At 49.1% G+C, this 27,166-nt stretch overlaps 1 protein-coding gene and 1 non-coding gene across 8 annotated transcripts in view; both read left to right on the forward strand.

Annotated features, from left to right (window-relative positions):
• Window positions 1-27,166, forward strand: part of NAV2 (neuron navigator 2) — a 385,459-nt gene that overhangs the window by 36,705 nt on the left and 321,588 nt on the right. The window lies entirely within an intron of this gene.
• On the forward strand, window positions 12,415-12,486 carry LOC117796842. The gene has a single exon (XR_004621547.1). It is a non-coding gene; the product is annotated as a small nucleolar RNA SNORD45 (small nucleolar RNA).

A 27,166-nucleotide genomic window follows, 5' to 3' on the forward strand; every position in this document is an offset into this window, starting at 1 on the left:
GCTCTGAACTGGGCAGGGAGCCTGATAGGGGGCTTGATGTCAAGACCCTGAGATCATGACCTGAGCCAAAGTCAAGGGTCAGATGCTTAACCGACTGAGCCACTCAAGCACCCCAATTATTAAATATTTTTAAAAGGAACTTTTAAAAAAAGATTTTATTTATTTATTTGAGAAAGAGAGAGCACACATGCATGAGCAAGAGTAGGAGCAGAGGGAGAGAGAGAGGGACAAGCAGAATCCCCGCTGACTGCTGAGCTCGATGTGGGGCTCAATCTCAGGGATCCCGAGATCATGACCTTCGCCAAAGTCAGACATCCAACTGACTGAGCCACCCAGGTGCCTCAAAAGGAACTTTCAATTCCAAGAACTAAGTACATTTCCGTCTTAGAAGGTAAATGTGGCCATGCCATTGAAACCGACTAAGAGGACGGTGAGGGCTGAACGAGTATGACGTTTGAGAAGGAAATGTGAAGGGATTCAGATCACAGCCCACAGTGGGAGTGGCTGCAGGGACCCTGGGCTGAGTGCCTATTCACTCGTTCTGACCTTCAGGGTCATACTGAGGCTATTTCTGGCATTTCCCTGGTCCTGTCTGGCGGTAAATACATAATCACTCTCACACACGTACACACACACACACACCCCTTCCTTTCTTATTTCAAAAACCTTACATGTTTATTGTAGAAATTTTAGAACATATGGACAGGGTTAAAGAACAGTTAAAAATTACTTGTAATCTCACCTTGGAGATAAGAGTTGTAAATATTTTGGTGAGTTATTTGTTACCAGTCTTTTTTCCTACTGATTCACATCTATGTATTTTCTGACCTACATTTTTAAAACCTTTGTACATCATGGACATCTTTCTGTGTGATTAATATGTTTATACCCAGTCACTTTTACTAGCATTTAGTTGTATGCAGGTAATTTATTTCACCCATCCCTGACCATTGGGCACTTAAGTTGTTTCCAACTCTAGATTATTAATACTGAGATAGAATTTCTCGTTAGTATGTCTTGGACAAATAGTGATTATTCTCAGAGTCATTAATGTTAATTACTGCAAACTCAATCTATGGACTGAATGCTTGTGCCTCACCCCCCACCCCCACTGCAGGTGTCTAAAGCCTTAATCCCCAATGTGATGGTATTAGGAAGTGGGGCCTTTGGAGATAATTAGGTTTAGATAAGGTCATGAGGGTGGAGCCCCATGATGGCATTAGTGTCCTTATAAGGAGATAAAGGGACCAGAACTTATGCTCTCCACCATGTGAAGATACAGTGAGAAAACAGCCATCCATCAACCACGACGAGAGCCCTCACCAAGAACCCCAACATGCTGGCACGCAGCCCCCAGAACTATGAGAAATAAATGTCTGTTATTTAAGCCACCCGGCCTCTGGCATTGTTATGGTCACTATCTCACTGAGTCTTCCACAAATACTTTACTAGAATGTTGTCTATATGGCAACCATGACTTTACCTCTGGACCTTTGCATATTCTGCTCCCTCTCCTTCGATAACCCTTTCCAGGCTTCCTCCCCTGATTATCATAGGTTCTTCCTGCTGCCCTAAATCATACATTTCCTTATATTTTAATGTTTAGAAAGATGATGACTCTAACAGCCAGTGTGGCGGTTTGTGATGGTAGTGAGTTGTGGACATAATTCCTTTTCACCCTTTAAAGCATAGCCCAGCGCAGGCAGTAATTCCTGAGTTATTGTAACCCTTGGCTACTCTCTCCTTGCACTCCCCACACTGCATGGCACTTGCTGCTCTTTTGTCTCCCTCTGTACGAGGGAGGACCTTCCTGAGAACAGCAAACATGTATTTTTTGTTCCTATATACCCAGCTCCCAGCAAGCTCAGTAGCCTGGGCCCTAGGACAGGTGCTGAGGGCAAGGGATAGGTGGGGAGCAGGTCTCTGGTTGTCTCCTTCCTCCCCAGTGAACAGGTAAATGGAGTTACTTCCTCATTCCAGGCCATGGGGAGCTCTGTCACAGAGCCCTTGGTGGGTAGGTCGGAGCATTTCACCTGCTGGTCCTTTGAGATTAATGTCTTGAGATTAATTTCAGACCTTGGTGGGTATATTTATTTGCTCTGAGTGAGGGTGGGGAGAAAGCTTAGCAGGCGGAAGTTTTGGTAATCTGTGCCCACGCGGCTCTAGAGAGGTTCCAAGAAACCAGTTACCTGCCTCACAATTGTTTTCAGGGTGCCTCACAGTGACATTCAAGACTCAAGGGAAATGCTTGAATTTCAACTTTACAAAAGGGCCTGCTGGAGATATCACCTTTCCCCCCTGGCCCCGCCCTGGTATAGTGACTGTGAATGTAGTTGGCCATTTGAGCTTTTCAATGTTCCCTCCTCCCAGCTTCTCCCCTGCCCCCACTCCCTTCTGCATCTTTCTCTTTGTTCTGAGTTCATCTTCCCTTATCTGCCTCTGCAGGACTTTTTGTCTTGTTTTTTTGTTTTGTTTTGTTTTGTTTTGCTTAGCTCTAGTTACAGAAAGAATATGGTACCTGTTGCATGGGAATACACACCACACAAAGCTGGGAGATGGATCATTGTCCCTCTCCAGCTGGGAAGGTGGATGAAGGCTTGAAGCTCCTGGCAGCTGATGCCTGAAGGATGGGTAGGATTCAAATAGTTGAAGAAGTGGTAGAGGAAGGGGAGAAGTCATCCCAAGCTCAGGCCGGAGTAAGTCATGATCAGGAAGGGGAGGACTGAGACTGAAGCAAACATTTATGTGTTATGTTCATAAAGTGCCCTCAATATGCTGCCCGCTTGCTTGTGTGGGTAAACCAGAAGCCCCTCCCAGGCCTCTGGTTCTTCAGCTCATGTGTTGGTGTGAGCTCTCCTCACCTTACCCCCATGACAACCCAGCCTCCAAACTCAGTACCTCTCCAAATTCAAACTCAAAGAACCCATGATCATAAAACGGTCGGAATCCAATTTAGAGTTCCCTGCATGTTTTGTAGAAGAGATGGGGGGAATGGGCTTATCTTGTACGCTTCAGAACAAATAACTGGAAAAATCCGTTAGATGTTTGTATTTCTCCCCCTCCCCCCGCCAAACTCCCCAGCCACACGGTGGTGTGGAGGAGTGTTGCTCCCTCCTTCCCTCAGTCTCACTCTTATTGGCCCTTTTTATCTCCTGGATTCTTCCCTGTGAACGTGACCTTTCTCCCTCTTCATCAGCCAACTCTTATCACCCAACTTATATACCACCAATACATCATGTTAGTCGACAGGGCCCCCTAGTTTCTTAATCTAAACCCTCCTGGAAGGAGGTTTATTTGGTTCTATTTTCCAAACAAATGTAATGCCTTCCCCAAGAGAAATTCTGTGGCTGATCTAGTCTCCCTCTTGTTACACACATATTTTCTCGGTGGAACTCCCACAACCACCTTCATGGTATAGATTGGACAACTGAAAATAAGAGAAGCAAATTGGTTTGCCCAAAGTCAAAGATGAGACCTGAACGCTGTCACTTTTTTAACAATGTCTAACAGCCACCTCTTATACAGGGAATGTGAGGAGGGTGGCTGATGGGCGTAGGGTTAGACATAAAGCTTGGAACCTGTGTTAGGCTCCCAGGGCTGCCACACACAAAAAAATACCACAACAGAGTGGCTTCAAACAATAGAAATGTATTCTCTCATAGTTTTGGAGGCTGGGAGCCCAAAATCAGGGCATTAGTGAGGATCTTTCTGGAGGGTTCCTCCAGGATCCTTCCTTCTGAGGGTTATCTGCTTCACGCCTCTCTCCTAGCTGCTGGCGGTAGCTGACGATCCTTGGCATGTACATGTGGGGCTCCGAACTCTGTCCTCTGTCCTCGTTTTCACATGGCATTCTCTCCGAGTGCCTCTGTGTCTTCACGTGGTCTTGTTATGAGGACACCGGTCCTTGGATTTAGAGCCCACCCTAATCCATGACGAACTCATTTTAACTAACTACATCTTATTTCCAAACAAGGTCACATTCTGAGGTTCCAGGAGGATAGGGAGTTTTGATGAGAAACCATTCAACCCAGTAGAGGACCAGTTCATAAGGGTCCTAGAAAGTAATGCTGGCAAATGTAGACTGTGGGCAAGGAATAATCCTGAAGGGTTTGTGAGGAGGAAGATGGCAGAGTCCAGCCGAAAATCCCTCCCCTCAGATCTGACTGGCTCCATGTGATTTCCTGATCCCCGAAGCTCCTTGGGCCTTGGCTGCTTTTTTCAGGAATTAAACTGGGTGGGCTCACCAGCAGGTGAGCCTCTTCTGAGAGTGGCAGCCTTTTCTTTCCCTTGGAAACTCTGCACTTCCGGAAGTGCTTAGCGCTTGCCTCCGTGGTGCCTCGGGCTAATCAGTATGCCTGCAAACTATTTACAGCCTGATGTATTAGTCACAACAAATCTGCTCCCCCTGGGAGTTGAAAAGACTGAACCGGGCTGGCGCCAGTTCCTTTTTGGTAAGTGCAGTGTTTCCCCCCTCCTGTCATTTGCACCCGGCCCCTTGGATCCCTTGGACTTGAGGCCCAGAGTCCTTTTCCTGAATTGTCCCTGATGCTGGAAGAGCTGCCAAGGGCTAGTCAGGGCACCTTTGAAAAGAAAAGCTTTCTGAGGACAGGGGCCAGGGGCTAAGGCAGGGCAGGGGGGCAGAGCAGGAGGGGCCGAGAGGCCTGGCTGATCTGCAGGCTCAGAGAATACTGCACGCCAGCTGGAAGCCCTTGGAAAAGCCTCGGGTGACCTCTTTACTGCCCCGCTCTGACCCCACCCCACAAACACTGGGCTGTTTGGATGCACCTTGAGGCTGGGAGAGCACAAGAACTTTGGGCCCTGCTCTAGTGGCAGAAGCCACAGGCTCCATCTGCCTTTGTGGCTCTGGCAAACCCTCAACTGGCCTACCAGGGCGCGGGCTTGGGAGAGACACAGTTGGCCTCGGTGAGTGTGCAGAGGCCTCGGGCTTCCATTGACTTTGAGCAGGGATCCTCCAGCAGCAATCTCGGTTTCTCCCCACGGGGCCTAACCATGTCTTCAGATTGTGTCTGGGGCTGTAGGTTGGGTGAGGAAGCGAGTGTCGTGTGGTGACGAGGAGAGTTCGGATCCCTGAATCAGAGGCTTTCTGTCCTCTGCTCTGGCTAGCTGTGGGATCTCAGGCAAGCTGCTCTGAGCCTCTAGAGTGGGCAAGGCCTGCCCACAGGGGGTCTCAGAGGCATGAATGGGAGGAATTAGGTAAAAGCGCTTTGCAGGCTGGAGGGCGTGCAGGGGGGAGTATAGCAGAGAACGGGCGGCCCTCTCTCTGGTCCGCAGTGACAGCTTACGTTTACGGAGGGCGCAACGTGCGCTGAAGTTCCTCGGAACACGTCCCGTGGATTGTTTTATGTAATCCAGGGGCCGAGGAGTTAGTACTGTTATTATCATCTCTCGTACACGTGAGGAAACCGTGGCTGAGAGAAGTTCGACCACTTGCTGAAGACCAAAAAGCTAAGTAGTTGTGAGGACTCCATTCAGACTGCGGCCTGCAGGCTAGAGCCCCAGTCCATGCTGCCTCTCTCCATGTAGTCGGAATTTTTAAGCCTGCCATTATCGGGACATCGTCTTGACAAACCCTGAAAATCCATGGTCCCTCACCCGCACGGCAGCCTTGTGCTGTAAAATCCTCACCTGCACCTGGTGAGTGAGGAGTTGGTGCGCTTTGGTTCCCTCCATGTATTGAGCACCTAGTCTTCCGTTCGAGGCACGGGGGGACACAGCAGTGAACAAGATGAGGGGGTTCTTGCCTTCCCCGAACTTATATTTTAGCGCCAGGGACATGGGCCGTGAAATACGTAAGGAAAATAATTTCAAATCATGGTGAGGGCGATGAGAATAAAACTGAGTGAAGTGGCAGAGAGAAGGGAGGCCAGGGAAGGCCTCTGGCGGGGGGGGCATTAGAGCTGAGACCAGAAACTTGAGGTGAGGCCTCTGAGGGAAATGTGTGAGGAGGAGCTCGCTCAGGTGGGGGAACTGTGAGGGGTCTGTGAGGAATAGAGAGGGGTGGGAGGAGCTGGAGGAGGGGAGCCCAGCAAGTGAGAGGAAGTGTGGAGCAGGGCCATGGCAGGAGGAGGCAGTGGCCATGGTAGAGGGTGAGGTGACTCTTATAAGAGGCAATGAGGGTCAGGGACCCTCTCTCACTCACACCAATTCCTCAGAGCAACTGTGTTCCCCCATCGTCAGCCTTGCTCTCAGCGAGCGCTGATGACTGAGGAAAGGCCCAGGCCTGAGCAGGGTGGGATGGGCTGGTGAGCAGCGTCCTTGGTGGGCGGGCTCCAGCTTGGAGTTGGTGGAACCTTCTCCATTTTGCTGCAGGGCAAACAGGGGGCAGACCTGGGGGCCTAAGTGTACCCTTCACACACACATTCAGGCTAGTCAGCCTAGTCCCACACATCCAGGAATTGGCACGGCTGGCAGTCACGCCGTGACTAGACCCAGCTGGCTTCCGGAGTGGGAGCAAGACATTCCCAGGAAGGCAGAGCTGCTTCTTCTGCCCACCTTCTCACACTCTCCAGAGTGTCGATCGTAATTAATAACCTCCTCTGGGGATTTTGTAGGAGCTCCGCTGTCTACGGAGAATGGCTGGTATATATTCTGAAGAGCCTAATAAGTTTCCCCCCCACCCTTGAGAGGAAGGAGATGCTTTGTGTGATGGATCAGAATGAAATCATAAACTTTGGACCTGGAAGACACTCTGGAGACAATTGTGCCCAACACTCTCACTGATAACAAGAGACGAAGGCTCTGGAATTCTTTAATTCAGTGTCATGAAAAATACTCGGCAAAAGCCTTTCTGGGGAAAAAATAAAAACCAATCAACTACACTTTTCCTGACTTAGCAAACAGAATAAATGGATTCTTCGATCGAACAGAGGCCGGCCGCAGATGAGAGCGGGGCTTCTGGTGTCCAGGAAGCAGGTGGTTCCCACAGGCAGTACTTAAGAGCTGGATGGTCTTGGGCAAGTCACCTCATGTCTGATTCCTCAGTTTCCTGGTCTGTAAAATGCAGACAATAATGGACACTCACCTGAAGGGGTTTTGATGTGAACCGAATAAAATAACCTAGTATATATAAAGCGCTCGTCATGCAGTGAGGATCCAATAAAAGATCACTGCTAGTACCATGTGGGTACAGACGCAGAAGGCGCAGATCAGCAGTGAGGCAGAGCAGGTAAAAATGCTCAGGAACGGCCAGCTGGCCACAAATGGTGCTGTTGCTCTCTTGAGCTCAAGAGTAACATCCCTCAGAGTGGGTTTTTTTTAATTCCTCCCCAAAAGTTTATCTTATCATTTGCCTCTATTTCCTGAAAGGCAATCTCTGTTTTGTTTTTTTTTTAAGATTTTATTTACTTATTTGACAGAGAGAGAGAAAGAGAGAGAGAGAGAGCACAAGCAGGGGGAGGGGCAGGCAGAGGGAGAGGGAGAAGCAGGCTCCCCGCTGAGCAAGGAGCCCTATGTGGGGCTGGATCCCAGGACCCTGGGATCATGACCTGCCGAAGGCAGATGCTTAACCCACTGACCCACCCAGGTGCCCCCTGAAAGGCAGTTTCTAAGAGAAAAATCTTCCCTATTCAGTGAGACTTCCAGCATGTGAATTAGAATTTTACCACAGAGTTTTGACTATTTTGCTAGAGGCCTCAGCACACCTGCCAGTGTGTAAGGCTAGACACTGTTGCCACGAGAGGCGGGTTGGAGAAAGGTACCCAGACTCCCCCAGAGGTTATAAAACCCCATCCTTTGTCCCATCTCAACTCAACCCCAGGGCCACACGGAAGATTTGTAAGATGATAGCTCATCTTACCCCATAGGCACCATGCTATGATTTCAGGTGAACTCATCACTGGACAGTGATGTCTATTATTAGTCATTTCCCTCCTGGCTTGGAGGGAGACTTCAGGCATGTGGAAAGCACCAGAAGCCCCATGCCCAGGAGCCACTGACTCACAAGCTCTGAGAACTCACCATTCATGGTGACTCGGCATTGACTCATCCCTTTGGTGGGCTCTGCAGGAGTCCGGCTGGGCCTTACCCGTCCTGTTCCTTTCCCCTCTGCTGAATGCAATCCTCATGTTAGGAAGCATCTTTTGGAAAATAAAATCAGAAGAGTAAGAGAATATTTTTTTTAAGATTTTATTTATTTATTTGCTGGGGAGAGAGAGAGAGCACACAGGCAGGGGGAGCTGCAGGCAGAGGGAGAAGCAGTCTCCCCGCTGAGCAAGGGGCCTGATGTAGGACTCGATCCCAGGACCCTGGGATCATGACCTGAGCTGTAGGCAGATGCTTAACCAACTGAGCCACCCAGGCATCCCAAGAGAGAAGAATTAAGAGCCCTTTCCAAGAAGGAATTTAGCTAGGAGAACTGAATCCCATCTAATATCCTGGGTTAAAAAGAACCAGCTATGAACTACAAATACAGTTGACTTTGGCCCTGAGATCTATACGGAAAACTAGAAAAAGAAATAGTCATGAATCAGCAGCACCAGCAATGTTTGCTTGTGAGCTCTTTTAGTCATGTGTGTGAATACATAATTCTGTCCTGGGGTCCTATGGAGTTTGCTTCATGCCCCAAGGTGTGGAATTTGGAAAAATGCCAGCCCTGGCAGTTCTTCTGCTTTGGGAAATAAAGCAAAGGAAACTTCCATGAGAGTGCTGTTTCTTGGAGAACCGTTACTCACCTGAACCCTGGGTTCAGATGGAGGTTCAGAGCAAGTCTGCAAGGGCTCGTGGGGCATCTGAACCCAGGAGCTGCTCAGTCGGTACCGAGGCCCAGAGCCAAGGATGTCCACAGGGCCCAGGGAGAGGGCACTCAGCGGGGGGGGGGGGGGCTTTGGACTTTGAGGAGTCGTTTACTCATTCATCTTCTTTTTACCGAGCACCTGCTGGGCACCAGGCACTGTTCTAAGCACGGTGAAACAAAAAGGGCAAGGTTTCTGTTGTCGTGGAATTCAGATACAGACAACACACAGGGAAGCAAATGCATTAAGAAGTTTATTTTGAAGATGGCAAGTGCTAGGAAGAGAGTAAAGCAGGGCAATGTGTTCGAGAGCGAGTGGGGGTGTTGTTAGACCATGTTAGATCTGAAGCACCAGCCTTGGGAAGACGGGGGGAGCCTGATGGAGGCCTTGGAATCACCAACACAAAGGCTCCGGGTGGGGACGGCTGTGGCTCCTTCAAGGCACGTAACAATGGCCAGTGTCACTGGAGCCTTGTGAATTTGTGGCTCCTTTCAGATTTATACCTGGCGTGCTATCACCCCAGTGTCCACTCAGAGAGCCATCTCCTGGAGGCAGGGTCAGAAGGAGTGTCTTGACCTGCTTTTTGGAGACAAGCAGAAATGACTGATCAGAGGACGAATCCTTCCTTCCTCTTCACCTCCACATCTAACCCACCATCAAGTCTGTGGGCTCATGCTCCCTGTTTTCTCCAAGGAAGTCCACTTTTCTTTGTATCCGCCACCGTCACCCTGGTTCAAACCACCAGCATCTCTCCCCACATCTACCGGCAAAGCCTCTGAAACTGGTTCCGCCTGTGTGGTCTTGCCCATCCCTGGTCCACTCTCCACACTGTAGTCAGCATGATCTTTTAAGACCTCAGATCTAGGGCTGGCTCGGTTGGGGAGCATGTGACTCTTGATCTTGGGGTCATGAGTTCAGGCCCCACATTGGGTATGGAGATTACTTGAAAACAAAATAAAACCTCAGATCTAATCATGTCCCATACACCTCCTCTGTACTTTTCCATGACTCCCCATTGCTGTCAGGATTAGGACCCAAATCCTTACAAGGACATGCAAGGCTCTATCTGCATAGAACCCTTGTTTCTTCTCTCGCTTCATTTCCAACCTTTTGTGGCTCCACTTTGTGCTCTGGCCACATAGGCTTTCTTCCAGTTCCTCTAATATGCTGTACTAGTTTTGGCCTCAGGGCCTTTGCACAAGCCTCAATAGCTCTTAACCTCTTCTCCTTCCATGCACCCTGGCCTCAGCTACTCCGGCCTCAGCATATCTGTTACTTCAGCAGGGACGTCTTCCTTGCTGTTCAACACTGTGATACTATAGACAGTCTTTGGTTACACGCTCCCAGTAGCATGTCGTATTTATTGTATTAACTCTCAACACATTTCTATTTATTTGTGATGCCTCTTCCCTGCACTAGGCCATAAGCTGCAGGAGGGCAGGAATCCATTCAGCCTCGTCCATGACTGTGTCCTCAGCACTTCGAAAGTGTCCGGAGCACAGTGGACACTTGATACGTATTTGTTGCAGCAATGAAGGAATGAGTGCTCACAAAGACCTGGATTCTTAAATGTTCCACTTGAATGTGCTACTTGCTTTCAACAAAATGAAATAACAGGAGGCCGTCTGTATTTTCTGTTCCATTTCTCTACCCTATAGAGATGGTGATTGATATCTGGAGTTCAAGAATAAGCATAGTGAGCAGGAATTCTGGCAGATGAACAACCTGTTTAGGAAGCCTGTTCTTGCCTTCGACTATCAGAACAGTGTTATTTTCTTTGGCCCGAAGGAGTCTAAGACCGTGTGTACTCAGGGAAGTGGTGTAGACCCGCAGTGTGGAGCCGGGGCCAGGGGTGAGACTCAAATAATAATCAAGTGGAAGAGGGTTGTGTGAAGCCTGGTGGGGGACATTGCCTTTCTCAGCGGCTGAGGAATTGGAACGTTCCCCCTTGTGTCAATGTGGAAGTGAATGAATTAAGTTCCGTTTTATGCCGTGCCTGGCAAAATACCAATGCTGCGCTCGCATAGTTTCTGCAAGCAAACCCCAAATGCCACTCAGTCTCAGCTCTAGGAGAGACTGTTGCAGGGGAAAAGAGTCAACATTCATAGACTATGGGAAATAACACTGAAGCGGAAAAGATTAGAGCCGTGGATTTTTACCTTTTTGAGGTTATGTACCCCTTTGAAAATCTGACAGAAGAAAAGGACCCTTGCTCCCTTCATGCCTCTTGACCCTCTGCAAAATATATATCCATACCACATCCTCTCATCCATGGAGACCCAGGGAGGGCCATAGCCTTGGGTGAAAAGTTCCAGTTAGTGGGTCTGGTTGGAAATTGAACAGAAATAAGCTAGTAAGAGATGACATGGAAGCACAAGTTAGACAAGGTTTGGCTTAAAGAATAAAAGAGAAGCACCCTGCAATTAGGTTTTTGTATTTCTGGAGTTCTTTGCTTTTTAGAACAAGTTGATTGGCACGGGGCGACCACGTGCACCAGAATGAAATAAGACAGACCTCTAGGGGATGGGGGGAAGCCACACTGAGTATTTCCCCAGATTTAGCCAACCACGGTGATCCATCCACTAAAATCCACCAGGAGGCTAGGATTTTAGTCTGTCATGTTCACCACTGGTCCCCAGTGTCCAGCTCAGTGCTTGGCATGTAGTAGGCGCTCAATAAATACTTGTCGAATAGCTGACTCAGTCTATCCTGGGTTGCCCCACTTCACTCTGTCTTCCTCTCCTTCATTTTGTTCTGGATTTATCAGATTTTAGTTTTTATTTATTTGTTCAAGAAATATGTGTTGACATGAAAAAATGTTCAAAATCATTAGCCATCAGGGAAATTCAAATCAAAACCACACTGAGATACCACCTTACGCCAGTTAGAATGGCAAAGATAGACAAGGCAAGAAACAACAATTGTTGGAGAGGATGTGGAGAAAGGGGATCCCTCCTACATTGTTGGTGGGAATGCAAGTTGGTACAGCCACTCTGGAAAACAGTGTGGAGGTCCCTTAAAAAGTTAAAAATTGAACTACCCTATGACCCAGCCATTGCACTACTGGGTGTTTACCCCAAAGATACAGACGTAGTAAAGAGAAGGGCCATATGCACCCCAATGTTCATAGCTGCATTGTCCACAATAGCCAAATCATGGAAGGAGCCGAGATGCCCTTCAACAGATGACTGGATTAAGAAGCTGTGGTCCATATATACAATGGAATATTACTCAGCTATCAGAAAGAACGAATTCTCAACATTTGCTGCAACATGGACGGCACTGGAGGAGATAATGCTAAGTGAAATAAGTCAAGCAGAGAAAGACAATTATCATATGATTTCTCTCATCTATGGAACATAAGAACTAGGAGGATCGGTAGGGGAAGAAAGGGATAAAGAAAAGGGGGGTAATCAGAAGGGGGAATGAAACATGAGAGACTATGGACTATGAGAAACAAACTGAAGACTTCAGAGGGGAGGGGGTGGGGGAATGGGATAGACTGGTGATGGGTAGTAAGGAGGGCACGTATTGCATGGTGCACTGGGTGTTATACGCAACTAATGAAGCATCAAACTTTACATCGGAATCTGGGGATGTACTGTATGGTGATTAACATAATATAATAAAATAAAATTAAAAAAAAAAAGAAATATGTGTTTGAGATTGGTGATGTGATGGCATATGATAGCTGAATCCAAAGTTGACGTAAATTCTAAAATTACACTAAAACCTTGGGTGGAAAAGAAAAGCAGTATTCGTTTTAACCTTCTGGTGGGCATTCATTGTCCTCTAGGCATAGAATGACATGAGATTGAAGAGCTCCTGCTCTGGGATTCAGTACCCCTAACTTGAAGTCTCAGTTCTGCTGCTCGGGAATGGCGAAAGCCTCAGTTTCTTCAACTGTAAAATGGGGTGTGAGAATTACATAAGGTTATGCAGTTAGAGCACTTAGCACAATTCTTGACACACGCCTACCTGTTGTTTTAATAAATGTCAGGCCTTTTTATTCTTATCTGGCTCCTCTGCCATACAGTTCGTTGGTTCCTTTAGGGTCCTCTCCCTTTTCTGAGCCCACCGTTCTGAACCCCAGAAACTGTTGCTAACTATACAATAGGTCATGTGCGGCCTATAAGAAGTCCCAGAAATATTCAATCATGGCTATATTTAAGGGTTGAGGACATGACTAATTTCTTCCTTCCTATTTTTCCATATTTTTAATTTCAATTAATAAGCATTTATCGCTTCATAATTTAAAAAGGACCGAATAAGAAAAAAATATTGTAATAAAAATGTGTTTATGCCACCTTGCTAAGTTCAGAGGTAGGAAACAAGAACATTTTATTGTGTCTGGTCTGTAGAATCAATTCCAGGAAATTGGGAGGACTCAGTTTGTCCATTACATGGCCCAAAGAAAAAGGCCCAAACACAGGTGCCGAGAAAGGAAGGCTGCCTCCCTGAGCGGGCATGGATGTGCTCTTCTGTTTGGTAGATGTGGGGTTAGGAACGGGGACTCCTGGCTTCATCTCCCAGCTCTCCCGCTGCCCAGCTCCACGTGCAGCTTTGGGAAAATTTCAGCCCCAGTTCTCTCATCAGTAAAGTGGGAGAGACCAATGGAGAGACTTTTCCTTACAGACTGTTGTGGGAATGAATATCGAGTACTTCACAGGTCAGGGTAAGTCTTCCACGCGTTCTTGTTTTCTTTCTGTTTCTCCACTAGCATCGGGGACATCCTCATCCCTTACATTATACGTGTGTGTGTTTTGCACATGCACATGTATATAAAAGTATATATAAATGTCTGCGCTTTGGTGTCGAATCATCATCTCAGCCTGACCGTGGCCGAACAAGAACTCTTGATTTCTCAAACCCCTCCCGCCAGCTGCTCCTCCCTTAGTCTTCTGCATGTCATCTTCTTCTCCTTCGTTATCTTCATGTCTGTCTCCGTCTTTGTTTCCTTCTTCTTCAGACCCTTTCAACATGTCCTCACTCTTCTTAGCTCACAGGCCAACAGGAGCACACAAGGGCCGAAGTTGCAGACTCCTGCCTTTTGTGTGCTGACCACGACTGTCCTTTCCAGCTCATCTGTGCTTGCCGTCTGGCCTGCTCTCTCTGCTCCTGCCTCAGTGGTGCTCTTGCTGTCCTTGAACACCCTGACCGGTTTCTGCTCAGGACTCTTGCACTCCTGTCCCTCTGCCCCTGATGCTGTTCCCTCAGGTCGGGTATGGTGCTCACTTCCTTCGTTTGCATCTCTGCTGAAGATGCCTCCTTTGGAGAAGCCTCTCTGAGCTGCCTATCAGAGTACTTGCCACCCCCCCCCAGGCACATTCTGTCCCTAGCCCCAGCTGTACTTCTTCTGGTACTTACTATACATTTACTTGCCTGTCAGTTTTGCTGCCCTTGTGTATAATCTTCTGTCCGTTCAGCACTCTGTCTCCCCAACACCCAGAAAAGAATGGGGCGCTTAGCGGTCATTCAAAAATATTTGTTGCATATATTAACAAATGTAAGAACAATTCTGCCTATAGCTTGTTTTCCACCCCTGCAATACCACTCATCTGCAACAAGGCGGCCCTCTTTATACATTTCCAGCCCTGTTGGCTGCGTCCGATAAGGGCGCCAAGCTGCGCTCTGAGCAACAGTGAGGACGGTGAGAACCCACTTCCCTGGCAGTCGGGGCTGCAGGACGAATCCAAGTGTGAACGTGGGCATGGAGAGGAACAAGAGGAGGTGGGGGAGCAAAGCCAGGCTTTGCAGTCAGGGGAACTGTCCAGCTCTCAGGAAACTGATGTCACGGGAGCATCCCTGATATCTCTTGAGGAGGGAGAGAAGCAGCTCTTAGAGCCAGAGGAAGAGCGTTGAGATAAATCGTCCTTCCCAGGAACACACAGCCAAGACAGCCCGCAAACCACTTAGTGCAGGCATTGAAGGGATGGTGCTTATCGGGCCCAGATGGGACATGGTGGGAAAATCTGGTATTTCTGGAGCCACTGAATAGAACATGGCGACTCCCAGCCCCAGGCACAAATCTCCCAGAATCTCCTTCTAAGGGCTTTGGGATTGGCAAGCTAGAGAGTGCATCTGGAGCAGTCAGTTTACCCTTCTCCCACCCTACATTCCCACCCTGCCTTGCTCCCATCCAGAAGCCTTAGGAGAAGTGGGCTTGGATCAGCATCACTGTAAAAGAGAGTCTAAGCCCCTTCCTGGGACATTGCAGGAGGCTACTCAGGGGGTGTGCTACAGGGGGCATCCTGTGGGGGTCTCCAGGAGAACTTAATACCGTGCACCTTCAAGTCTGGCTCAGGGTCAGACGGTGGTCCTGGGATCGGTCAGTGAGCCTCGCTGTACCCTTACACACCAGGCAGGGACTGGACGAGTCCTGGCCCAGGAGCCGGGACCAGGGGTGAAGATACAGAGGAATCTCTTCCTTAGATGCCCCTTAGGATAGAAACTGGGAGGCGCAGGACAGGGGAACCTGTGTGCTGTCCAGATTGGGAGTTTCATGTCCAAGATCACAAGCCTGGCTCTTGATTTTAGAAAATAAAGATAGCCGTATGACATGAGAAGAAATGCAATGGTAGTATAAATCAAACTGGCCATCACAGCCAGTCCTCAGGAGTCCAAGGCAGGAGGTCAGATGGTCTGGGCTCTGTCGATGGATCTGCTGCGTGACCTTGGACTAGTCACTTGACCTTTCTGGGCTTCAGTATTTTCACATATACAATGGTCATCGTACATCTTGATGTTGCCATCTCATGAGTTATTGGAATCGAACAAGATGATAAAGTCTTTGTAAAGTTAGAAGGGCTTTATATGTATAACTTGACCCCTAACCAAGTTGTATAAAGCAGTAGACCAATGGGAGCAGTAAACACCCAACGAGCTTGAACCGGGTGCCCGCTACCGTGCCCCGTGTTCGCATGCATGTTTCACATGGGCCTCACTGTGGAGAGACTGGCACTGTTATCATTTCCATGGACGGATGAGGTCATAAGACACAAAGAAGTTAAATAACTCGCCCCAGGTCACGCAGAGAGTCAGGGTGGACCAGAGTCTGAATTCAAGCAGTTTGTCTCCAGAGGATGCCCTGGGAGCTTGCGCTGGGACCTTGAGGGCCTGTAGCCCAGATCTCCAAGCTCCCAACCCCGTCCCCCACCCCCCGTCCTTGGCTTCCTCAGGGAAGATAACCACAAGTCTGTCCAGTGAAAACAGACCCATCACTGTCTCTTCCCTGCAGAACGGTCAATCCCTGCCAACCTCGGAGAGATGGCGGGGCCTTCACACAACCTGATGTTTCCCCCCTCCAAGAACCAAGGGTTCCAGTGGGGATGGTGGAGCCCTGCCAGTCCTGAGAAGGAGGGGGATGCGCCAGGGAGTGGGGCTCCTCTGATTTCTGCAGAGTGGGCACGTGTGGGGGAACTTCCTGGCCCAGGATGGGTCTCCCTCACTGCACAGTGAGTGGGTCTTGCAGAAACATTGCCCCCCTGCCTCTGCTTTCTCAAGGAAATCTCTGAAGGACAGGCTGGCACTTTCCATGCCTTCCTCCGGAAGAAGGGCAGGAAAGGCAGGCAGCGTCCCCCTCCCTGGGCCCCTCCTTGAGGACAGCGTGGCCAGACCGGCAGCCCAGGGCCCTTTGCTGAGCTTGCCTGATGTTACTCCATTCACTGGAGTCTACGGAGTTGGGCCAACAGAGAGTGGCAAACGAGGGCTGCTGGGTTTCCCTCTCTGAGGATCTCTCAGGAGCCTTTTCGGATAGCCTGGAACACTGAAAGGACATGAAAACAGGTACAAGAGGAGTTGTTGAAAGAACCAAGTCCTTAGTCCTAGAAAAGAGAAGACCCGGGAAGTGTGGGCACTGTCCAATATCTAAAGGGCTGCCCTGAGGCAGGCTAGTTGAGGGTAGCCCCGGTGGGGTGGAGGAAGGAGTGGCGGGGAAGAGCTCAAGGAAATACGCAGACATCTCCGCAGAAGGGAAAAGAACCTCTTTGGGGGCAGTGAGCTCTCCCTCACTGCAGGGGTTCAGGCAGAGGCAGGAGACTCTCTTGGCAGGGCCCTTGCCAAGTGGGGGTGTGCTCCCGGGGAGGGAGAGAACTCGGGAATCATGAAGACCTGCCCAGCCCTCTGTGACCCTGTAGCCCTGTGAAGAGGGAGGGGAGGACATGGGATGGAAATGGCCTGGCATCTTCTATGCAGGCGTGCCTCGTGCTGGCCTCTCCCACCTTCACTCTGAACCTCAGCTCTCCCACCTGTTCTGTCTTGGCCTTAGTGCGTGGGCATGGGGAGGAGCGACTCCAGGTCTCACTATTACTTTTTCTTCCTACAGTAACTACTGGCCCTGCACCCTGCCCTTCTGTGCCCTGCTCGTTGCTGGGTGACGCTACTGGATAATGGGCCAGGTGACTCATTCTGGGGCTTTCTCAAGTGACATGATGCCACTGCTTGGGTACAAAGCTCTTTTCCCTGGAGGCGTGGTTCTCAAGCTTTAGTGGGCATCAGAACGAGCCGCAGGTCTTATAGAACAACGACAACAAAGCATAGACTACTGGGTCCTACCAGAGTTCCTCGTTCAGTAAGTCTGTGGTGGTGTCCAAGAATTTGCATAGTAACAAGTTCCCAGGTATTGCTGGTGCTATAGGACCAGGAACTGAACTTTGAGAACCACTGCTCTAGAAGACCTCTAAGGCCTATGGCCACAGGTACAAGGCTATGGCTTCAGACAAACCCATGTTGGAATTCCACCGTTTATGAGCTGTGTGACCATTGGTAATTTACCTAACATCTCTGTGCTTCTGTTACCTGTTCTGGTTACTGGTGACGGTACTACTTTCAGAGCGTTGTTGTGAGGATTGAAGATGGTGGTTTAGATAAATAGCTTAGTGTCTGGGATATGCTAAGTAGGCAAATACTCAGTAAATGTTAGCGAGTCTTATTATCAGAATAAGATGATGGCTATTTCAGACACTCCACGCCTACCTCGTAGGACAGTGGTGTCGGAGCAAAGGCACACGTCCTCCTCCCATTGTGCCCCCAGTGTAGGGCCAATCCCATTGTTATTCCTCACCATCTGCTCCATGCTGGAAGGATGGGGATTCATTATCAGTAAGGCCATCCTTCAAATCTTGGTTTTGTGTCAGGGGCCAGCCACACATTCTGAATGACTGGCTTTCAGTGTGACTCTGCAGGGGCCTGCCTGATAGAAACCAGATTGTGTGTAGGACACAGGGATGGGGTCATCTGAGTTCTCTTGTCATGTTTCTGCTGGAGCCCCAAGGCCCCCATTGTCTCGTCACTCAGATCCTGTGGTCTCTGGCCTGATAGTTATAATGACAGAAGCGCAGGCTTAAGTCTCCTGCTGCAGGGTCTCAAAATTAAGAGAGCAAATCTAGGGGTGGCTTCAGATGGACTCAGGCTGCTTTGAATGTTGCTGAAGAGGGGGACCTGCTGGGAAATACAGGCCAGGTTCCACCTTGTGGGATACCAATCCCGAAGTGGGTTCCTTGGGGTAGTATCTTGAGAAGTGCTCTACCCAAAGGGCGCTGCTGTCAGATAAATTTGGGAGTTACTCCATTCCCAGTTGCCTGCTTAGAGCTCCAGGGTGCTCGCTGGCGTATGGAAGCTTCCCAAAAGTCCTACAGTGAAGACACATAGGTAAGGATGTTGAGCACACTCAGGTTTGTTTATCATCAATTAATTTCGGGAGATTAGTTCTAGGAATTTATGGTTTTTCAGGGGCCTTCATATGTAGTATCTCACCTGATTTTCAAAATAATCCTAAGAGGTAAATATGTCCATACCTGTTTTACAAAGAGCAGGCTGAGAGGCAGAGAGGTTTACACCTTGCCCCAGGTCACAGAGGTATTTAAAATGCTATCCACAGTTGCATGATCTGAGATAGGTTTTGTGCATTTGATGGAAGTTTGTAGGGACAGCAATCATTTAAACCAAACAAAACCAAAAAACAAGCAAAAAACCCCCCAAAACCACTAATTGGGCATGGCGCCTCTTACTTGTAAGTCCCCTCCCCTTTTTTTGAAGGTTTTATTTATTTATTTGACACACAAAGAGAGAAAGAGAACACAAGCAGGTGGAGCTGCAGGCAGAGGGAGAAGGAGAAGCAGGCTCCCTGCTGGGGACTCGATCCCAAGACCCCAAGATCATGACCTGAGCTGAGGGCAGGCATTTAACCGGCTGAGCCACCCAGGTGCCCCGTAAAGTCCCTTTTAGTGAAGTATATTTATTTTACTTTTGACCTTGGGCTCACCTTATGATTATGATGTCACTACACAGAGAGACCAAACAACACAGGTTAAGAATTTAGATTCTAGGGGTGCCTTCGTGGCTCAGTCAAACAAGCAGCTGCCTCTGGCTCAGTTCACAATCCCAGGGTTCTGGGATCAAGCCCTGCATCGGGCTCCCTGCTCAGTAGGGAGCCTGCTTCCCCTTCTCCCTCTGCCCCTTTCCCTGTTCATGTTCTCTCTCACTATCTCTCTCTCTCTCAAATAAATAAATAAATTCTTTTAAAGAAAGCTAAGTAAGCAGGGTTTGAATCCAAGCAGTGTCACTTCCTAACTCTGCAATCTTGGGCAAGTTATTTAACTCTTCTGTGCCTGGTTTCCCCTGTGAAATGTAATTTTTATACCTGTAGCATAAGATTCCTATGATGATTCAATGAGATATCACATGCAGACCTCTCAGGATGGCACGTGACACAGAAGATTCACTGATGAAAGTATTAGCTATTGCTGCTGCTATTACTGTTGTTGATAATAAGGACACTATGTAAAGTCCACGTGTCTTGAGGACCCAGGGAAAGGGGGTGTAGATTGCAGCCAGGAGGTCTAAGACTTAACTCGGCCTGCTCATTAAGCAGCTGTGCAACTTTGGACAGCTCATTTAACCTCTCTGTGTCTCACCGTGCTCTTCGGAAAATGGGATCATGCCAGCCATCTAGCTTAGTTCACAGAATGGTCCTAAGAATAACCACCTGGGTAACCAATGTGGAAGTGCTTTGACAAACATAAAACTAGGTCGTGGCAAGTTCTCCGTGTCCACATCTGACCGGAGCGTGCACAGGGAGGAAGGGAGCCGGCTGCGAAGAACCGCTCTGCTAGTCGTGGGCTAGGATCTGAGAAATGCCCAGAAGTGCCGAGGCCGTTTGATCAAGGGCAGCCGTTTCATGGGTCTGCACAGAAGCCAAAAGCCAGTCATTAGCAGTGCCGAGAGTTTTCCTTTGCTAAACAATGGCGCCCTCATTCTGGGATTTCCCGGGTTGTCCTTGTTGACTTTGGAATAGAGGGTGATTGTGCACACACACTGTCTGGGCCGGTGCATCTCAGACAAATGTTTCCTCCTGTTTACCCTCCTCTCATGCCCTGTGTACCAGACCCACAGTGCCAGCTTCGAGCCTTACCCCAGGGGCATTCATCACAGGTACACGCTCCTGGGCTGGGGGAAGGAGGAGGCCCTCAGAGGTGTGTGTGTGTGTGGGGGGGCAATCTCCTGTGAAATCAGGATGCCTAACAAAAGTGGAATCAATTTACCTGCTGCTTTTGTTCCAAGGGAAAAGCCTCCAGAGCACCCATTGGGGAATAATATTTAACCCACTTCGAGGGCATTTGTGTTCCTTTCATCTCTCAGTCATGAAAAGCAGTGGCATTTCCTATAGCACGAGTTTATTAGGGAGGTGCCGAGTTCCTCAACAGTGCCCAGGAAGTGTAGACCACAGCCCCTTGGGAAAGACGCTGCCTCTGAAATTGCTAACCGTAATCCCTGGTGACCAGAACTGGCCCCGAATGAAAGGGCTGATCCCACAGGGAAAATAAAATAAACAAAACCACATCACCCTCTCCCCCACCAAACCACAACCACCGAAAACAAAACAGACCAACACAACCCAGGGAGAGTTTGAGGATGACTCCATTCCAGACCGTGTCTCTGAATCATTCGGTCTCAAAACCAGAACAGAAGACAAAAATTAGAAACCATTTAACTTTCTTAAGTGCTTTGACAATAGCTATCCACATTTCCGTGCCCATAGTTCTGTGGCAGAATTTTTTAAAACTTTTATTTTGTATTTTTTAAATTTTTTGCTGTGAACAGTTTTACTTCACCTCACATGAACCCCTAGCCCAAGTGAGTGGGCTGGATAAGCCTAAATCAGTCTTTAAGCTACCTCCTAAAATGTCTGCGGTCCCCACACCCTGACACCTCATTCGGGTCAGAGCAGGAGATGCAACCCCTCAGAGGGTAGGAGGAAGAGGGAGGAGTGAGGGCTGGCAGCATGGAGGCTCTTCAAAGGGGGGGTCAGAGGTCACCCAAAGATTACACAATTTCCACCCTTATCTGCTTCATTGAAGTAGTGGGAGGGGAGGGGGCTGGGGGAGGAGCCCCTGGGCCTGGGTTATTGAATAGAGCAAATAAATACCAGGGGTACCTGGCAACCCTGGGATCCGAGGGAGAAGCATGCCTGCTCTTCCCAACTGTGTCCTAGGCTGCTTGGGACCAGTTTGGCTGCTTTGTATAAGTCAAACGCCTCTTTCCCCAGAGCTTTAAAGTTGTTCTTTAATTATTCATTCGTTCTTCCTAAAATTTAGTTTTTGCCCTAAGCTCCTTCTATGTTTGGCCGTGTTTGGGAGGCTGTAGAGAAAAATAAGACATAATCCTCACTCTCCAAAAGCTCTTCTAGTAGGATTTAAAAGGAAATGTCCAGTATCCAGATTGCCAGCAAGCAGGTGAATCTTGAGTCTGGCAAGGTCACCATGGATTTTTGAGAGCCTGCCCGAGATGCTATCGTGCCGTTTCCAGCCTCCCAATTCAGTTGGGTTTCTTTTCAGTGCATTCCACACAGTCCAGCAGAAGGTGCTCTAGAGAGGGGACCCGGATTTTCCTGGACAATTATGGGGGGGGGGACTGGATGAACTTTAAGCCCCCTTCTGAATATATTCATTCCATTTAATCATACCAACAATAAGCCAAACGCTGTTCTGAATGCACAAAGATGACTAAGACAGACTGCATGTTCCTAAGCGATTTATAATCCAGTGGTAATAATACTCCTATCAATACTAACACTTAAAACAGTCAGTGAGTGTACCCACCCCCAACTTGTGGAAGAAGATGGAGGGTTACAAAGGCTGGCAAGAAGGGAAACAAAGAGCTGGGGACCCCAGAGGAGAGGAGAAGGCCTTCTCAAAGGGGAGGGTTTGAAGACAAGTTCACCAACTAAGTTAATTTTGCTTGGGATCCTGACAGACCTACATGGTATCATTCGGCAGAGAACGGAAGGAAAAGCACTTCCATGCTGAGGGAACAGCCTGAGCAAAGGTGTGCGAGGGAGAATGAGCAGCCCACAGGGACACGGGGAGGGGCCCTGGGAGACACTGCCCCCCTCAGTCCCTGACCCCCCATCCCTGGAAGGAACAAAGTGAACCGTGGGGGGAGCCAGAAAGCGACAAATGAAACCCTGTTCAGGGAACACACTGAAGGCGAGATGCCCGTACATAATTCTTTATCTCACTAAAAAAGAAAAGAGGTGGGGGAGGGAGAGAAATCCTTTGCTAGCCTAGCCCAGCCCAGCCCTTTCTAGGGGCGTATTCATTCATTTGTGGGCTTGTCAGTGTGACATTGTGTCTGCCCTCCTGAAAGCCATACATCTTACTTTCAAACCCTCCAATCGCCTTGGACCCCCCGCAGACCCCAATGTTCCCAGTGACCTTTTGGCAGGGGGCTCACTCCCCTCCAAGGCTGGTGGGAGCCACCTCTTGGGGGCTCACCGTCCTGGTCCCAGCTTTCTGCTCCAGGAAGGATTCGTGCTTTTTGTAAATTTGACTCTCAATTCCTGAAAAGCCTGCCAGCTGTGTACCTTCCACGAGTCTTTTATTTTTACTTGTATCTGTCTCCCTCCATATCCAAGATCTCCAGGCCCTCCCAGAAAGGGAAGGCGACTTCAAACAAGCCTTAAAGCCACTTGCCGAAGTGTCTTCATCCTCCCAGGGATGGCATTTCTGAGACTTCTTTTCCTGCGTGGAGTATCACAATGCCATGGACGCAGCAGAGGTAGGGGGCAGGCAGACCCACCCCAGTGATGCTCCTGTTTGGCGGTTTTGGAGCTGATCGAACAGAGCCAGTCACTCTCCCTCTCTGAGCCTTTAGCTGCAAAATGGGGAAAATCACTTTTCTTGGCATTGCTGTGATAAGTAAGTGAAAGGTGCCCTGTGCCATGCTTAATAAATAGCGGCTAAGAGGGCTAGGATTTTCCTTGGACAGATGATGCTAAACTCTTCTGTGCTATTTTACTATTCAAGTCCAGTTATTTGGGGAAAAAATAACGGACTCCCTGTGTTAAGTTATTTGCTTATTCCCTACCTCTGGCGTGGCACACTGCTCCTGGTCTTTCCTTTGTCATCCTTGTGCCATGTAAAAGCTGACATCTGTCCTGTGTGGGTGGAAAGGCATCATCAGCGCACGTTCGGGGCAGTCTAGAGAGCCCATTTTGTCTGATGTTCCCCAGGCTGGCCCCCGCAGTGTCTGAACTTTTCCCCATTAGTCACTGCTTTGGCTGAGGGAGTGGAAGACCCCTGTTAAGCTGGAATATGTTATCTGGGAAACACATTAAGCCATTAACAGCTGGACACAAATTAGTTTATCAGACAGGGGCTGGACTTGCAGAATGTAGGAGGGAGAAGGAACCTTCTCCTCATCATTTTAGGGGTGGGGGAAGGAATGCTGCGAATGAGTAGGTCTTGGGGATGGGGATGCCAGGACTCAAACCCTACTTTTTGTTCTGAATCTCTTCCCCCTCTTCCTTCTGCGTTGACGAACAAGAGAGATACTCCAGCTTTCATTCAGGAGATATTTATCATGTCTTCCCTAGCCAGGAAGGTACTGAGAATACAGAGAAGTCTAAGAGTTGGGAAGACAGACATGGAAGGAAGCAAGTGCTGAGTGATGTGGGTGGGTATATCCCTTGGGAGGCTGGGGATGGGAAGGTCTGGAACAGGACACTATCAGCAAAGGGCAGATCCAGCCTCGGTGGGGAGAGGTCAGTGCCACCAAGGGTTGCACAATACGGGGACCTAGGGCCCTACGAGAGAGGTCACAATCAGAGAACTGAGCCAAGCTAGGGGTCACTGCCTGCAAGGGTCAGCACCGAATAGGCAGGTCTAAGGAATGGGTCAGAAAGCCAGGAATTGAAAGAAGAGGCCCACCGTTAGGAGGAAGAAGACCACACATTCAGGGCAGACCTTCATAAGCATTGTTCCCACTGCTTCGTCCCATGTGGTCAGATGGGCTGATCTCTTTCCCTTAATTCACATCAAAGGACTTGGTGGAAGATCACAGAAATAGGAGGAAGGAGAAGAAAGGTGCTGGGAGAGGCAGCTTGGGCATGATGAATAGCTCTCCAAGATGTAGGAGGTTTTAAGGAGGCGCTTCTGTTTCTGAAAATCTGCACGGTCCTGACACCTGCTTGGGTGAACTCAAAGCCATGACCCCTAGGAGCCACCCACTGCATCAGCGGATTGCTGGTGATGTCGGTGTCCTTTTCTCTGCCCCTCTCCTTATTCAGGTCCTCATTCTCTATCCCCTGCATGATTTCAACAGCCTTCTAACTGGTCTCCCTCCCTCCAGCCTCCACGTTTTCAAACTTGCTTTCTTGCTTTTCCTAGAGAGGTCCTCCCAAAATGGGGAGTCAGTAAAATCATTCCCCTGGTTTATAAGGATGAAGGGTAGGCCCCCCCTTTAAAGGGACCTAACCTGCTCCAGCATTATGACTAGCCCCATTTCCTGCCCCTTGATCTCCTCCTTCTGACCACATGATACCTGCCATGCGTTTTCACCACTCTATACCCTTGTGCATGCTGGTCTGCCTTCTTGGGGTGCTTCCCTCCTCTTGTCGAACCTGCCTTCATCCTTCCAGATACAGGTCAGTGTCACCTCCGTGAAGTTATTCCATGCTTCCTGGTCTTGGTTATAGCTTTTTTTCTTTATGGCCCAGCCGTACACCATACAGCCCTCCTTTGTAGCAACTGTCACATTGCACTACAACGGTGGGTTATTTGCCCGTCATTCAGTAGACCGTGTGTGCGCTTGGTAGGGACTTCTCTCTGATTCTCAATATCTAGCAGAGCTGGGTACATGCGTAGGGTAGAGGTTCAAGGAATGTTTGCTAAATGAGTTAGCATACCTATGGTCTGAAGCATGTGAGAGCTGAAAGGCAAGGCCTCAGGATTCATTCTTTTTTTTTTTTTAAGATTATTTATTTATTTGACAGAGAGAGAGAGAAAGAACAAGCAAGGGGAGGAGGCAGAGGGAGAGGGAGAAGCAGGCTCCTCCCTGAGCAGGGAGCCCGATGTGGGGCTCCATCCCAGGACCCTAGGATCATGACCTGAGCTGAAGGCAGCCCCTTAACCGACTGAGCAACCCAGGTGCCTCAGGATTCATTCTTTTTAATGAAAACTCGTGACCCTCTCTACCCCCACTCCCTGCTTCTGCCTTGTACCATGACTGGTATTTTCCATCTTTGATGAGCAGAGATTTTGATTGGGAACTAATTGTTCATTCAGTGACTTTCTGGGGATGTGTAGTTTTTTCATGTTTTGGGGTACCCTAGAGAATGTGGTAAACCTATCGATGCTTTCCCAGAAAATGCATAAATGCCCAGGCTCACAGCATTTTCATACAACTAGGAGGTTTCTGGACTGCACATCCTCTCACCCAGCTCCTAGACCCCTGGCTTAACACAGCCGAGATAGACAACTCGTGTTTTGCTCTCTTGGCCAAAAAGATTCTGTCCAGCTTTATTTTCAGAGAAAAAGAAATAGTTATTTTAAAATCTTGATTTCTACATACAGAAGTATACTTTAATATGGAATACGCTTTCTCACATGACATATGCTGCCCCCCTTCTGTATTTCCCTAGGATGTACCCCTTCCCTTTAAGCAGCAAGTATCCCTGCCTATGTTTCACTCTCCAGAAATAATGCGTGGGGATGGACATAACAGGGTCTTTTGCAGTCACTCAGTATTGGTCAGGGCCCAGGCAGGATGTGGGTCCTGGTCTGGCTCTGTCCTTTTGCAGAGGAAGCTGCAGGAACTTAGAATATTGTCAACAGACTTTCATTTGGGAAACATCTACTGAGCTCCCACTCTGTGCCACACACTGTTCCAGGCACTTGGGGATGCCATGGGGGAAACAAAACAGACAAGGCCCCTGTTTTCATGGAATTTATGGCCCAGTGGGACAAGGCAGAAAATAAACAAGAATATAAGTTAGCTATGTTCACACAGTGAACAGGACAAAGGAAAGACAACAGGAGCAGAAGAATATGGGAAGGAGAAGGTCACTACATTAAAAGTCATAAGGCCCTTTGAGCAGGTGACATGAGGAATGAGGCATTGGCAGGTCTGGGGGGAACAGTGATCCAGGGAGAAGCACGGTCAGGTGCCAAGTCCTGAGGTGGGAAGGATGGCAATGTGTTTGAGAAAAAGAAAGACCGCCGCTGCCACTGCCACCACCGTGGCTGGAGCATAGTAGGCAAAAGGAAGGGGCGGGAGATGAGGTTGTAGGTCATCAAGGGTTGGGATTTTTCATCTGTGAAGGGAAACCAAATCCTGAAAATTTTAGGCAGAGCAACATTTTGGTCTAATTGGCATGTTTGAAAGATCACTTTAAAAAGGTTAGGACCCATGTTACCACCTCCCCTCACTTTGAACAGTTTTGACTGCTGAAATGAATGTGTAATAAAGCAATTCCACGAATTCTCATCCTAGCTCCCTATCAGCAGGGGACAGCCAGGTATTCATCCTAAAATGTCACCATCGCCCAGATCAGACAAGCCCTGAGGTCTGCGTAGCCCGTGCCATCTTGCCTTGATTCCTGAGCCTTTTCAGGAATCCTGAAAGTTGCTGGGGACCCTGCCAAGGCTTGGACTGGGAGGTGAGGAGGTGCCTAGCGCCCCCCCCCCCAATCTCAGAGGAAGACACAGGGTAGAGGGGGCAGGCCTCGTGAAAGAGCCTGTGGCAGGTGGGGCAGGCAGAGGAGGAAACAAAGGCCATACAGCCTCTTCCCCTGTCTGCCTCCCCTGTCATCACCTGCCCCCTCCTCCTCCCTGAGGGCCACGGATGTCCTCTCTGTGGCAGAGGCCAGGTGTGTTTGAAAACCCTCGAGCCCCTTCCTTCACGTAGCAGGAAATAAATGTTGCCGGGGAGTGGCGGTGGCTGGGGCAGGATGTGGGCGACCGTGTGCGCGCGGTGGGGTGGACGTGGTGGTGAGGGTGCACCACGCCACAGTCACAGTTCCCGCTGCCTGGGGGAGGGGGTGACCCCGGAGTGGCTACTGTCAGACAACTTGGGTGAGTTCGGTGCCGAGAGCAAATGCACACGGAGCCGAGCACGCGTGGGGAGAGGCGCGGCCATGC

This window comes from Ailuropoda melanoleuca, chromosome 16 (assembly GCF_002007445.2).
Source record: "Ailuropoda melanoleuca isolate Jingjing chromosome 16, ASM200744v2, whole genome shotgun sequence".
In the NCBI taxonomy this organism is placed as follows: domain Eukaryota; kingdom Metazoa; phylum Chordata; class Mammalia; order Carnivora; family Ursidae; genus Ailuropoda; species Ailuropoda melanoleuca.